Below are 15,057 nucleotides of genomic sequence, written 5' to 3' on the forward strand. Positions count from 1 at the left end.
GTTCTGGAAGAAATTTGGTTGGTTTGTTTTGTATTTTTTTTTTTTTTTCAGAATTTCAACTCCTTTACAATTCAGTATTATGATATTTTGATAGTTCACATATTTTTATTCTCTCTTCTTGTCACTAATCCTACAAACTGAGCTTCAGTTTAGAATGTGTGTTAATACAATGGGTTGGAAAATCTTGTCTTATGAAAGTCTAGTGGAACAAAGAATTTATTGTTGCTAGGATTTTCTGAAAAGATGTTTATTTAAACCCAAAATCTGATGTGAAACCAAGTGAGCTGCTGCTGAAGGAACAGAAGCATTCAGGATTTGCTTTTTCAATTTTTAAGTTCACAGACTGTGTTGCTACTGAAAATAATAAAAGGCCAGATTAGAAAACATACATTGAAAGTTAATATATTGATAAATAGGGAGGGATTTTACTCTTATTAACATCTTAATCTTAACTAATAAATACATCAATAAAGTAATTAAGATATTAATTTGTATCTATCAACTGGATTGATAAAAGTTTGTTGCACAAGGAAAATTTTCAGAAAATATTTTAAAAACTCACAAATCAACTAAGCAGCATATAATTTTGAGAAACCTTGTGTTTTATTGCCAGAATGTCAGCTATTGAGATGTATTATTTCTATTTTCTTGCAGACAGCTATAATACTCTATTATGATCAGATTTTTTTTTTTCTGAGATGATGCTTTCCAAGCATTCTGTTCTTTAATTCATTGTGCTCCAGCTGAAGCCAAGTTTATGTGGCAGATGCACTGTAGGAGCTAGGTGCATACTCTGCAGTTTTATGCCTCATTTTTACCACTGTGAAACAAAAATCACCTATGCAGAGCATGGTACTGACTTTTACTTCCTTCTGGTATGATTGAACTGATGGTAAGAAGTTTTCCCTTCTCTCTGATGTTTATTGGTGAAGGACAAGATATAATTTGTTTTTTACAGGGCTTATACAGTGAGCTAAATAGTGTGACATGGCATAGAAATTTATTCTGGAAAGCAGACTTTTATTTTTTGTCTTCTATTTCTTTTTCTCATTTCTTTGTCACTCTTCTCTATCCCTTCTCTCTTTGTCTCTGCTAGGTTGTAAGATGCTTGCTGAATGTAGCATAAAAACAAAATTATTAATTAAAGAAAAATTGTCAGTGACATCTACACCAGGACAGACTTTAAAAGATCCAAACACTATGTTGCATAAATGTTTTCATGAAAATTTTTTACAATTAAAATGCTAGGAAAATTTATTTTTGATTTCTTTGAAACTAGAAGCATCTCTGAGAAGGTGATGAGGGAATAAGATGCTGGAATTGGAAGATTTCAGTGTCTTATGGAAAAATGGCACCTAACATATCTCATTCCACTACATTTGCGAAGTTCTTCCATAATTAATTCTGTCCATCTGTTGCTCTTATTGCACTGCAGGTTGAGGCAGAATTTACTGAATTCAAATACAGCAAAACCACCAACTCCTGATACTGTGATGAATGTGCAACTGCCCTTTCCTGTAATGTCTCAGTTGGAATGCTGCTCTGTTAAATTTTGGGAGAAAGAAAACACCTGCATGGACCTGGCTCTCTGCAGTAGACCACATTCAACCTCTTAAACTCAAGAGGACCCTTCACACTTCTTGTGCAGGGGAATTGCACCATGAAAATGCGGGCTCAGGTTTTAGTGTTCCCTTCAGAAAGTGCTTCTTGGCTAGAAGTGCTGGCAAACACAGGCTCTTTAGCAGCCACAGAAAGAACTCTAAAGCTGATACACAGCAGCCTCTTTCTTTCCAGTCCTTCCTTGTTTGTGCTTGACAGGAATGAGTCTCACCCCTCCTAACTGGAGAGTTGCCATGTCAGACAGCAAGAGTTAGAGGTCACCTCTTATCATTCTCGGCCATCAATTGAAAGTTTGCAAAGGGCTGCTGGCAGCATCTTTTTCTTTCTTCTTTATTGCTGAAAATGTCAGAAATGGATCACCACAAAGCCTCCTGGTACATGAAGGGAGGAACGGTCGCAAACAATGTCACCAAGTGCTGATTCTGTAGTTCCTGAGGCTTTGTTCAGATATGTTTGTCATCCCTATTCAAACTTTATTGCTGAAAGAAGGTGGGGGGAGAAATTGCTGTAAATATCTGTAATTTACTACTGTAGGTTGTGAAAAAGGAATCTTTTGAACAAACTATTTATTTTATAATTTTTTTTAGCACAGTACTTCCCTAATACTTCGGTCTCCTGCAACCCTGGCGCAATGCAGTCTACTTAGTTCTAGGATGTGGGTTCAAAATGCTGGATAAAATAAGATTATTCGGACACTTTAGTTTCAAGTATGCTTTCTTTTCTCACACATCAGTTTACAAGAGCTGTCCCTTAGCCCACAAGCACGTTCCTTCCATCCGGATGTGAAGTGAGCAGTAGTTTTGCTTTGGGGCATTTTTCTGCCAGGAGATGTAATTCAAGTGCAGAGTTGCTTTTGAGCACTGACAAAACCTGGCTGTTATCCTCGCAAAGTAATGGTTTCCTTGAGATTTATGCATAATCCCAGACGGGCTTTGTAAGGCATTTATGTTGTGTCATCCCAGTCCTGAGAACCTTAAAACGTGGAGCATCTGAAGGACTTATCCTGTGCCTGGTGCCAGGATATGTTAGCCTGGGAAACCCTGAGCAGAGGCCAGGGGCACAGAAGGGCATCTGTTTTGTCATTCATTTTGCTTTTAAACAAGTCAGGAGCAGTGCTGTAGTGGTTCTTCATCTGCTTTTGTATATGAGGCATTTGTTGGAGCCTTCTAAATGCTGTTAGAAAACTGAATTGCTTTGGCGAAGGTTAATTTCACAACTTTGTGCAAAACAACCTACTGATAGAGAACATCTCCTCACTTTTCTTTTGATAGTAAGTGCCCAAAGCCCACAACTGTTTTAAAAAAAAAATCATTAAATTTCATCTTGCAGCCTTATTAAACAAATATTTGTCTTCATAGTAAATTTTTTCCTTTGTGTTCAAGGGGAAAGAAATTAACAGTGTGTACAAAGAGTGGAGTTCTTGTTTGGAAAGGGTCCAAAGCCGTCTAATTCTCATGTTTCACTTGGGAAAAGCTGAATTCAGCGTTTCCATGGATGTGATGGTATTCATCTAAGACTTTCACACAAACAGTATCAGTCCTGCTGAAACTGTGGATGGTGATATTCTGTGAAAGTCTTCCTCTCACTGGGCACAGCCCTGCCAGATGCTCAGCAACCCTTGAAAGAATCTGGGCTGCTCCTGACCTCAGTCAGAGTTGGAGATGCACAGGATGTTACGGGCCTGGCTCTGCAGTGACTGAAGTTGTGAATTCGGCACAACTAAACACATTGGGATGTGTTTAGTGCATTTCACTGGACTAAACACATCCCAATGACCCGCCGACGAAGCGAGGGGGATGAGGTGTGAATTGCTCTTCTGAAAGGAGGATTAGCTGCGTTTTTCTTAGGAAACTCGTCTGTCTGCTTTGACAACCACGGAAATAAATCCTTAGGATGCCTTTTCTATCAAGAATCACTGTTGCTCAAAAATCCGTGGCTTTTCACTGAGAATAGAGTTTCTCTCTGCAGGTAAAGATTCAGAATATCCGCTAAGATTGTCAGCTTTACAGATCACCTAACCTGAGAAGAATGTTTAACTGCATGCGTGGAGATTTCTGGTCAGGAGGATCAGAAAAAGAATGTTTATTTACTTATTTATTTATTTTTATTCTTTTAAATCACTCTTGACACTGGCACTGAAAACTAGGAAGCCTGAATTCAGACCTCACCGTTCTGGTGATTCCAGCTGTGGCCTTGGCAAATCACTTCAGTCCATGATTGTAAAACACCCCTGGTTATCTAACTCTAATCTTGTGTGTCGTGTCTTTTGCAAATAAGAAAAAGATTAAACTCCTCTTTGTGCTTTGAAAAGAACAGATCTTCCTTGAGACTCCTAGAACATTTTGAACCTGAGGAGAGTGCTGTAATTGCTAATTACTGCTGTATGTTAGGAGTGCTAATAACCATGCTTCTCAAGCTTATTACTGCTACTCAGAAGAGCTCCAGGCCAGTAATAATATATCTAAGAATTTAAATAGACTGCTAATGTGTTTATACAGCAAAGGTACTTTTGAAATGCAACAGCAACTCACCACCATTTCATATTATACACAACAGCACAGGAAATTTAATCAAAAGAGCAAAATGTCAACAGAACAGCTTACAAGCTTTAAGGTATTCACGCTTTTCAAGCACGGAAAGTTTTCAACAGCAGTAGTCTCTCACACAAAGATTTTTTCCCCAGAAGACTTCTTCATGGCTCATAAAGAGTGATGGATGAAGTTAATTTTTAGTTTAATCTCTTTCTTTTCAGTTCAGTAATTTCTCTGATACTTGCAAAAAATTAGTGAGAATATGGAACCACTCACCAGTCATTAGTGATTTTGTGTTACAGACTGTGCACAGGCCACAACATTGTCAGGCTGCCTGACATTTTTGGAGAGTGGGAAGAAAGTTTTCCTTTCAGTAACTTTTTTTAAACAGCAGCATTTTAATATTTATTGTGCACAACATATAAAGAATTATTTTGAGTGTGGCAAAGAAAGAGAGTTAAACTGTGTGTCTAAACTTTTGTTTTTCTTGGGTTTTATGTTCTAAAACCTCCGTATTTTGCCATCTTTGCTTGTCACATTGCTCTTTAACTCTGCTGCTTCTTTAACTTCTTGGACCAGCAGAAAATGTTGCCTTCTCCCCCAAGTCATGTTTTTCTTTAGTTCAATGGACAATATTGTATAGGATCAGGGCCACACTGATATTTTATTCAGATTTTTCCACCCTGTAGCTATGGCTGCTTTATGTTGGCTTAAGGATTAAAATCAACCATCTTGCTCTTTTAATACATTTGAAAAATGCTTTTGACTTCAAGGCTTGAAATTAATGGAGTTCATTGTATTTAGAACTTTCCAGCTCTTCTTTTTGAAGGAATCAGCTATTTTAATTAGTTTTCTTATCAGAGTAGAAAAAAACAATGGAGAAAAAGAGAAAACAGCTATATGTGTAGGAGATAATTTTTATTCTTTGAAGAGCCACACTGAAAATAGGCCCCTCAAAAATCAACTTGGATGAAACAAAGCAGGAAATTACTTTTAGACAAAGATAGTGAAATGTCAGGCTCGACTTTGGCTGTGGAATGGGTGCACTGCTTCCTTCAGACCGTGCTTGAGGAGGCCATGGTAACACAGACCTTGACAAAAATGGAATAGGTCTTTCCTACAACCTGTGGACTCACATGTCACTGCTGACACCTCTCTGCTACCCTCTTATCTTTAGGACAGCTTTCTGGCAAGGGAGATAAAGGTCTAACACTTGGAGCTAAACAACCCCAAACATGCAGGCACTGGGGTTGTCTGCTTCAGTCTGAGAGATGAGTTATCCTGGCTTTTCCCTCAGCAGGAGTATCCATTTGCTGGACAAGATTACTCCTCCTAACTGCTGTAGAGCAGCATCAAAACGTTTTCCAAAATTCTGTTGTGGTTGTGCTCGCATGTGGTGAAGGAGCCCATAGCAACAGTTCATTTGTGTTAGGCTTGTGTTGCACTCAAGGAAAGATGCAGGAAAATTACAGTTTTTAATTCAGGAAAAGCACTGAGCTAGAGGAATGCAATTAAAATCCATAGAACATTATAAATAAGTTGCATTTTTAACAGCAGAAATACACAGGACATTTAAATTATTTTCTAAGAGATACAGTTACTGCAACACCTGTGGTGCTGTAGCGTCATTAATTTACTTTCTAATATATGAAATTCTTCATTTCCCTAGGCTTAGTTCCATTCTATTTATTTTTTCTAACTGTGGCTAGAAGTATCAGTATAAAATATATCCAAAGAGTACTTTTACTTTTTTTCTTACCTTTCTGTTTTGGTTTTTTTCCTCTTCAGTGTGGTTCTTTGCAGTGAGGACCTGTCATGTGTCAGAAAATCACAGTTCAGGGCCCCATCAGTGCAGTGGATCCCCTGAACAAATGCCATTTATCTCTAGGAGTTTTAGCAGTTGCTTTTCCTGTTTGGAGCTCTTGCTTAGCTCAGTCACATCAAGAGCTTCAAATAACCTGCACTCCTAGACTTGGCCATGGGCAGCTGCACATACCAAAAATAAAATTTAATTTTCTTTAATTTTCTAATTATTCTTGCAATGGAATTATTGAATTGTTCTTCTAACTATTAAACTATTTAGTGAATAATTTCAACTACTGAATTCTAATTATTGAATTATTCAAACTATCCTAGCTAGTATTATTATGGTTATTCTAATAAAATTGCACATTAAGTCAGAGGTCTGTTCTAGGTATAATATAATGTTCTTTTAACTAATTTCTTAACTTATGGCTCAAAATGAACATAATAGATGGGAGAAAGGACTTGAAATTCAGATGAAATTCTGAAAAGATTCCTCCAAAATGCTGCACTTAAGAAACCAAAGAGGTAGTGATAGTTGGCTAAACACCAACTTGTCATCACAAGAAAGGATGATACTTTTGTGCTGCTTGTGCAAAACTCTCTGAGCTTAGAAGGAGTTGGAGGGTTATGCCAGGCATCTTTACACGTGTGAGGTGACAGCAGGAGGTGCATAATTATTTTTCATTCTCTTTAAGTTGACTGTCTAGTTTGGTATTTCCTGGAACCAACTTTTGGTGCCTCTTTCCTAACTCACCGAGCAATATATAGAGATTGCCTTGTCTGCACATCATCAAAGTTCAAAGCCCTGTTGCTGATCTTTTTTCTCTGGCAGTATCCTATCAGGGAAGATGGTTGTACACATCCTCTTCTGTCCTGGAGGTTTTTTAATTGCCCTGGCATTCTAGTCCCCTGTCAAAAGAGGTAGGAGGAACCTTTGCCCTGTAACTTTATCTTTCTGTGAGTGTTTTTATGTGGGTGAGGGATAGCAGTGAAAAAGTCTCTTCATAGCCTGAGCATCTGAGGTAATTTAACTGATGTTCAGATCTGAACATCCTTGAAACACAGCCACTGAGTCATTCAATAATTTCCCCATTTTCTCTTAAGTTTTTTTAAAAGAGCAGGAGACAGCCTAAAGATCATTGACACCAGCCTTTCAAGATGTTATTTTTATTGACAAGAACATTTCATCTTTTTTCATCTTGTACTGTAAAAAGGGGTAACACTTCTTTGACCATAATATTCAAGGAAACAAGGAATGCAACCTGAAGGTTGCATTTCATGGAATCATAAAATGGCCTGGGGAGGAAGTGACCTTGAAGATCATCTAGTTCCAAACTCTCTGCCTTGAGCAGGGACACCTTTCACTAAATCAGGCTGCTCAGAGCCCCATCCAGCCTGGCCTTGAACATTTCCAGGGATGGGTTTGCCACAGCTTCTCCAGGCCATGTTCCAATGTCTTCTCACATTTGCATGAAGAACTTCTTAATACCTAATCTAAATCCACCTTCTTCTGTTTAAAATCATTCCCCCTTGTCCTATCACTGCATGCCCTTGAAAAAGCTGCTTTTAGGACCTCTTTAGGTTCTGGAAGGCCACAATGAGATTTCCCTGGAGCCTTCTCTTCTCCAGACTGGACAAGCCCATTTTTCTCAGCCTGTCTCCTGGAGAGGTGCTCCAGCCCCCTGATCATTGTGGCCTTGCTCCAAGAGATTCACATTCTGTTTAAGCTGGGGACTCCAGACCTGGATGCAGTGCTCCAGGTGGGATCTCACCAGAGCAGAGCAGAGGGGCAGGATCCCCTCCCTTGACCTGCTGCCCATGGTACTCTGGATGCAGCCCAGGGTACATTTGGCTTTCTGGGCTTCAAGTGCAAGTTCCAGGTCCTGTTGAGCTTCTTGTCAACTAACACTTAACCAAGTCCTTCTCCTCAGGGCTGTTCTCAATCCATTCTCTGCCCAGCCTGTGTTTGTGCTGGGGATTGCCCCAGCCCATGTGCAGGACCTTGCTCTTGGCCCTGCTGGACTCCATGAGGTTCTCCTGAGCCTCTCCAGCCTGTCAGTGTCCCTCTGGCTGGCATCCCTTCCCTCCAGAGACTGCACATAGGGAGTGGTGTTGGCAAACTTGCTGAGGCTGCCCTCCATCCCACTGCCCACGCAGACAAGAGAGATGTGAAACAGTGACAGTTCAAAGATCACCCCCTGAGGATCACCATTTCAGCTGGTCTCCACTTGGACATCAAGCTGTTGACCACAACTCCTTGTGCGTGAGCATCCAGCCAGTTCCTTATCCACCAAGCAGATAAACTCTTGAAGTGGAATTGTTCAATTATTTGCAAAAAATTTACTTTCATTTAAGAGAGATGCTGCTGATTTTGTCAGATGTCTGGATCAAAGAAAGTCAGCATAAGCTTTTGGAATCTCTGTGGATCCAAGAGCTTTATTTTATCATCAGGGTGCAGCATTCACACTGTGGTGAAATATTTCTTACAGAGCCTTCTGCTGGAGTGCTGGCTTGGCCCTACGCTGTGAGGATTTTCTCATATTTTTCTTTCTTTCACACAACCCCTCTGCCCCCCCTTCTCTTTTCCTGTTTCCTCCTCTTCCAGGCTCAACTTTTAGTCTGGGGTGTGCAAACACATTTCTCTGCACTGTGAATGTGGTAATTAGCAACAATTCTCTGGAATTTGAAAAGACAAGGAAAGGTCTCATTCAGCAAATGGATTATTGTTCATGAGAAAAGGACGTAAACCCAAGAATTAAAACTAAAATCAGTGGTATCTGAGGAAGCAGGACATTTTCCAAGGCTTTGGTATTTGATAATTGCCCTGACATTATGATTTTTCTATTGTAAGGGCTCCCTAAGAAGGCTGATGTAAGAAAACTAATAGAGGGTAAAGAAGTAGAAATCCTTTAGCAACGGCTTTGTGTGAATTTATGTAACAAATCTCGTTTCAGATTAAGTAATTGTTTCTCAGCTCATAGTTTTCAGCTACACCAGTAGAAAAGGATTTTTCTTCCAGCCTCATTAAAACCAGATGTCTGCCAAATTAGCAATTGCAATGCTATTTAGCCGACAATCTCTTGCATTTAGTGACATTTCTTTTACGAGGTCTTGTGTATGAGATACGTATTTTGTAATGTCACAGGCTACCAGTAGTGGTTGACCCTTTTTGTTTGTCTCAGTTCATCCTTTGAGGTTGATAGCCCGAGGAAATAAAAGCAAAATATATTTAGACGTGCAGCCTGGCTCAACTTTAATAAACTGGATAAAAAGGCCATTTGCTCTTCTGTGCGGTGGCACATAGAATCAGCTGCATAGGTTGATAATACTGATGGTACTGCACTTACTGCTGTCATTTCTCCCTACAGATCTCACACTGGAAATGATCATGGGACTTCTTCCTAATACAATGAAAGGGAAAAATCCCTCAGTAAATCAGTGCTGTTAACGAAAGCAAAAAAACATTTAGATCGTTTTAAATGAAGTGAACAAGTTAGTGCTCACAAAATGCCTTGCATAGGCAGCACTTTCTTCCTGGTAAGTCTTACCTGATGGTGGGTGAGAGCTGACACTTGGCTGTTTCCTCAAACATCCTTTATTTCATCTTCAGCTTGCGTGTTTCAAAGATCTGCCAGCTAATCGGCAAAATTAACGCCTAATTTAGTATCACTGCAAGAACAGCCTTGGTTCAGTGGTATGAACATAATCAATTACATTATCTGGTATCTCATGTATAAGTCCAAAAAAAAGTCGTTATTCAAAACAATATGTAAGTGGCAAATGCTTTTTGTAAATCAGAACAACTTTTAGATGCATCCACACACTGAATCTTTTTCAAGTTTACTTTTCTAGCTGCTTGTACTGTGTTTTGGTGGGTAAATATCTGTGCAGAAATACTGAGAACTAGTGATGAAGAGAAGATATTCCTGGTTATGGGGACTTAAACCAGCTGTGCATTGTGCTGGTTTCTGATCTGCACATGATCAGAACAGCACTGTCTTATAAAAATATATGACATAAAAGGTGTGTGTGGTACAAAGGGGTGAACTATATCCACTATTGATATATATGTTAGATTACACAAGTCAGTTCAGAGTAGAAACTTAAGCACAGCAGCCTTTGAGGAAATGCAGAGTAAAATGACAAGCTAGAAATTCATTATGTAGTTTTGGGTTATTAGATTCAAGCTCAGTAACTTTTATAGATTTATGGATGTCACTGTAGATTTGCAGTGTGGAAAGATGGTAACAAGGTCCAGAAATCTGATGTTCTGTTGAGGTTTCAATATCTTAAAGGGATTAGATGTGAGTTCTGATTTGAACTAGTGGAATAAATTAGATAAATAATTTTTGCTTATCATTCTGCGTTTTATGAAGTGCTACTTGTACAGAAGATGCTTGACCTGGATAAAGTATATTGCACAAATCACATATCCACTGCTGATATATATATATATGTATATTTTGTTTTCTATATTTATAGTATTTGTACAGACACTGACACAGAACACAAAGTGACTATCCTGATAATAGCAAGGATAAAGTATACAATGTTATTAATGCCTTTTTCTTTGATATAATCCTCAGTTCTGAGCTAGTTAAGACACACAGCAGTAATGTTGCTTCCGTGTCTTCCCAAAGTGCTAAATACCTTAATTGTTTTTAATGAAATTAGTAAAGAAGGTTTGCATTAGAACACTAAATCCCAAGACAGCAGGTACTATCATTTATTAGTTAATTATTTCCTATTGATTTCCTAGGATGACAGGATTTTTTAAAAGGCTGTTCCTAATCTCATTTCTGTCTGTCATCCTTTGTGTCTTGTGTTGACAGTTCCTTTTAAAGAGTAAACCAGATTCTTTTTGAAATCTGTTCTTTTATACTAAACTCCTCTGCCAGGGGCCTGTTACTCTCCCACTGAGGTAGTTGTTGACATTTACCAAAGCACAACAACGTTTAGTTTAATATTTTTGTGCTTTAATGTTGTATTCCCAAGACAAAAGTTTGCCATTTCTCTCTCCTGATATGGCTAATGACAGCTAACATCAGAAACTCCTTTCATTCTGCAGTGTTTGGGCTAAGTGGTGTTATGTCACTTTAGGGCCTGAGTTCAAGGCCCCTATTTATGAAGTATTATGCTGTGAGTAAACCTACTGAGATAAGCAAGACTGGGTACACACCAAGAGATGCTGTGTGACATGCAAGGCAGAGCTGCAGCATGGAAAAGGCAGGATTTGCTCCTTGAAGGCTGTAATGCTACTGAAAAGGGAAAAATCTCTCTAACTTGCAGGAAAGTCCAGAAACACCCAGAGAAACTTTTATTTCTTTTTTTCTGGCTTCATTCTCCTTTATTCAGCCTGTAGGGGATGTAAAGAAAGCATTAGGAATGAATTTATACATCAGCTAAATAATTTGGAGTCAGCTGGATGCAAAAAGACAGGGTTTGAGCAACAAATGGGAATGTAAAGAGATGCACTGACAAAAGCGTGAGTTCAAAAGTGACAGATCACATGCATCTACCACATAAACAGGGAAGGAGCAGGCATTACACTCCTCAAAATTCAAATGCCTGGAAGAGAATAAAGACAACCACGGTGGATGAAGAGAAGGAACCTTGTATTAGGAAAGACTAAAATTGGGGAAAGGGCTGAGACATGGTCACTGTATTGGTGGTTTCCAAACAGGAATTCACAACATGTTAACAAGAAACAAAGAAAAATAAAGGAAAAAAGAATCATGGGAATGCTTATGGGAAAAATGTAATGGAACTGTCTCTAAGTGTTTCATCTGTCCATGTTATGTGTCATCCATGTCCACCCATCCCTCATTAATAATACTGGTGACAAAATAATTCAGGTAGTAACACCTTACTTTTTGGAAGTAATGAAGATCTCAAGAACTGGGTGGAAATTTTAGCAACTTCTAGTGAAAGAAACCAATAGATACTGAAAAACATGGGAGAGCTCCCAGTTGGCAGGGAATGCTGTTTCTCTGCAGTGATGCTTCAAGGATCCTGATGGTAACACCTCTAATTTGGGCAATTAAAACTGGAGACAGTAGTAAAGCAATGAAGTAGGACCAAGGAGAAAGTGTTTTCTTAGCATAAACCTGTGGGGCTATTTTTGTAAGAAATAGCTGTGCCTGATTGTCTTAAAAAGGAAAAAAAAACAACCCACATTTAGTAATTTATTGGTGGACATTTCAATTAGATTTTATAACTAAAAATGCAATTTATCAAGATCCTCCACCCTTAAAAAAATTTTACTTTGGATTGAAGGAATTAACTTTGTTACCTTGAGAGATCAAATTATTCTTTGTTCTTCTGCGAGGGAAGGATGATTTAAGATTTTTTAGAGACAGCACAGTAGGGAACCACATTCTGACTCAATGAACCACCACAAGTTAATCAGTACTTCTTTTTCTGTATTGTTTTCTCTTGCCTTTGCAAGTCTCATGCTGTTCTTGAAATGTCTGGGAATTAAAAGAACCAATTCTCTGTCAGCGCTTGAAAAAAAAAAAAAGATGATATTTCACAATGAGAGGAGTGTATATATCCCTCTTTTAAAACTTTTTACAGTCTTTTTTTTCAGTCTTTTTTTTTTTGCATCGCAACTGTTAGAACCCCCAGGAAAGAGAAATGCTCCTTGTGGAAATAAATGTCTTCCTGTTCCCTGCAGAGACAATTATTAAGAACAAATTTACTTACACAGTAATAAAATAAATAAAAAAGAAATTGCCATGAGCAAAAAGTGCAATTATTCTGACTAGCTTCTGGCACAAAGCTGAAATAAACATTCTTAATGCTTAAGAATGGCTTAGGACCTGAGCTGTTACTCCTGCTTTTAAAGGCTCAGAAATACAGTATGAACAGTTACAGCTCTGGATATGAGTTCTGGATACATCCAGCTGTTTGGAGTACTTACTATTGGCAGTTCTGTCTCATTTTTTTCTCCATTCTTCTTGGCTTTCCACACTGTTCCCTCCCTCTCCCCAGCTAAGGCTGATGTAAAGAACAGAGAGACAGTTCTCATTGTACCTTCACATGCATTTAGAATAAAAAAAGCAAGGGTTAGGGAAGGTCAGAAAACCCCATTTTCCCATTCCTTGCAGCATGTAGCCACATTTTGTACATTTGAGAACAGCTATGAAGTTCCTGAACCCCTGTCCACCCACCCTTAAGGGGAAGGAAACACCTAAGATTCATAAATGCTCATGATCAAAAGGAATGACAAAAATCAGAGGGGCCACAATCAGAAAATTTTATTAATAAATTACACCCTTGGCATGGAAATTGGTGTATTAGTCCCTGGCTGCTATGCAAAAATACAGCAGTGGATTTTGGATTAATGATAAAAGGGGAGAGCAAAAGGAAGAGATGGATTAAAGAGGGGGAGAGAGAAAAAAGGAAGAGAGAGGAAAGGAGAGAGGAAAAGAAAAAGGGAAAGAGGGGAAAAGAGAGAGGAAAAGGAAAAGAGAGAAAAAATGAGAGACAGAGAGGAAAAGAGATCACCAGCACTGGTTCCAGTGCCAGTCCAGCTGAAGGGATGTCAGTCCTGGTTTCAACATCCCACTGTGTTGGTCTAGCCAAGGAGATGTCCAGGGTCCTGGGGGCACTGCCTAGGCTTGGCAGGGGTATCTCTTTGCTGACAGATTTCTCACTTGCTGTGCCAATTAATTCTCATGCACAGCCCATTCTTTCTGGCCTTTCTGGAAATGGGTCTGAGGCTTTGGGGATCTTGGGTGGTCTTAATGCACCCCTATAGTCCATGGCCACTTCTTGGCCTCATTCCTGCACTTGTGCTGTGCTGTGTTTTGCTGCTCTCCAGGAGTTACGAGGGTGTAAAAAAGTTTCCAAGGCTGATGGTTAAAAACCAGGTACTCTTTGGGCACCTGTTAGTTCTAGGAACACACAGTGTTCATGAGAAGCTCAAGAGCATTTCTCAGCTCATGGTGAGGTGGTGGTGGTGGTGGTGGGGATGCACCACCACAGTCCACCCTGTGACTAAAGTCAACTCCTCTGGGCCTTCTTCAGATAAATCATTATCTGAAGAATAGAAATTTTTTATTCAGGTTGGGGTAAGGAGAATACTAATTAATTAAAAAGGTATTATCATGTTTTCTAGAAAAATTTGGATATACAATAAAATGGTTTGTAGTGTGTGTATTTGTATTTCAGTAGGAGCAAGTGCAGTGACAAAACAGTGGGACTGAAAGTGGGGTATTATTTTCAGGAGACAGAGGCTGAACAAGTCTAAAATAGCTTTCAGACAGTCCAGAAAGTTTCTGTACAGTCTCTACTTGTGTGCTATTGGTGAAATGATTGACTTTTCCCTCTCTCCCCACCCTCATCTGGCTCTCACTGTATCACATTGATTTTGGGATGCACTAAACAGATTGAACAAAGAGAGTCATTAAGTTAATCCCCCCAGGTAGGAGTACAAGCAGCTCAATCCCTGAAACCTGACTGAGGCAAGAAAAAATAAATCAAAACAATCCAACAAATGTTTGATTCTAGAACACGTGCCTAGGGAACTATCTGCTGGTGCTTGAAGGTCTTGTGTTTTATATAAAGGAAATCAGGTAGGCCTGAATCTCGACTAAACATAACACATGAGAATAAAAATCACTACCTGAAAAGTGGAAAGTAGTGATGGCTAAGACACGTTTTTAGTGCGAGGCAACACTTTGAGGGGTTTGACATAGAATTATACAACCTGTCATTAAGATGATGGGGTGAGATAAGCTTTCATTAAAATTGGCACTTTAAGATATGATACAGCTTCTTCAGTTGTTTCCTATTCCAGTTAGGAAACCTGATGCCTTTGTTGTTACAGTACCTGTAAGCCATAAAACTGTTTCAGCAGACTGTAATCTTAAATTCCTGAGGAATAAAAAAGAACTTGTAAAAAAACCCCAACCCCCATATAAAATAACAACCAACTACACCCAAAAATCCTGTGAGATTTCTGGCATATTTTTATTTGATTTGGAAATTCACCTGGTAATGCCATTCATAGACCTTTTGCAATCATTGCCAGTTCAGTTTTTTGTTTTTTTGGTTTGGTTTTCATTTTAATATTACTGTTTGTGTAAAGGGTGTT

General features: G+C 38.9%; 1 protein-coding gene across 2 annotated transcripts in view; it reads left to right on the forward strand.

The window, feature by feature from the left end:
• SPON1 (spondin 1) overlaps positions 1-15,057 on the forward strand; it is a 294,820-nt gene that overhangs the window by 17,945 nt on the left and 261,818 nt on the right. The window lies entirely within an intron of this gene.

Source organism: Aphelocoma coerulescens, chromosome 5 (genome assembly GCF_041296385.1).
Source record: "Aphelocoma coerulescens isolate FSJ_1873_10779 chromosome 5, UR_Acoe_1.0, whole genome shotgun sequence".
Taxonomy (NCBI): domain Eukaryota; kingdom Metazoa; phylum Chordata; class Aves; order Passeriformes; family Corvidae; genus Aphelocoma; species Aphelocoma coerulescens.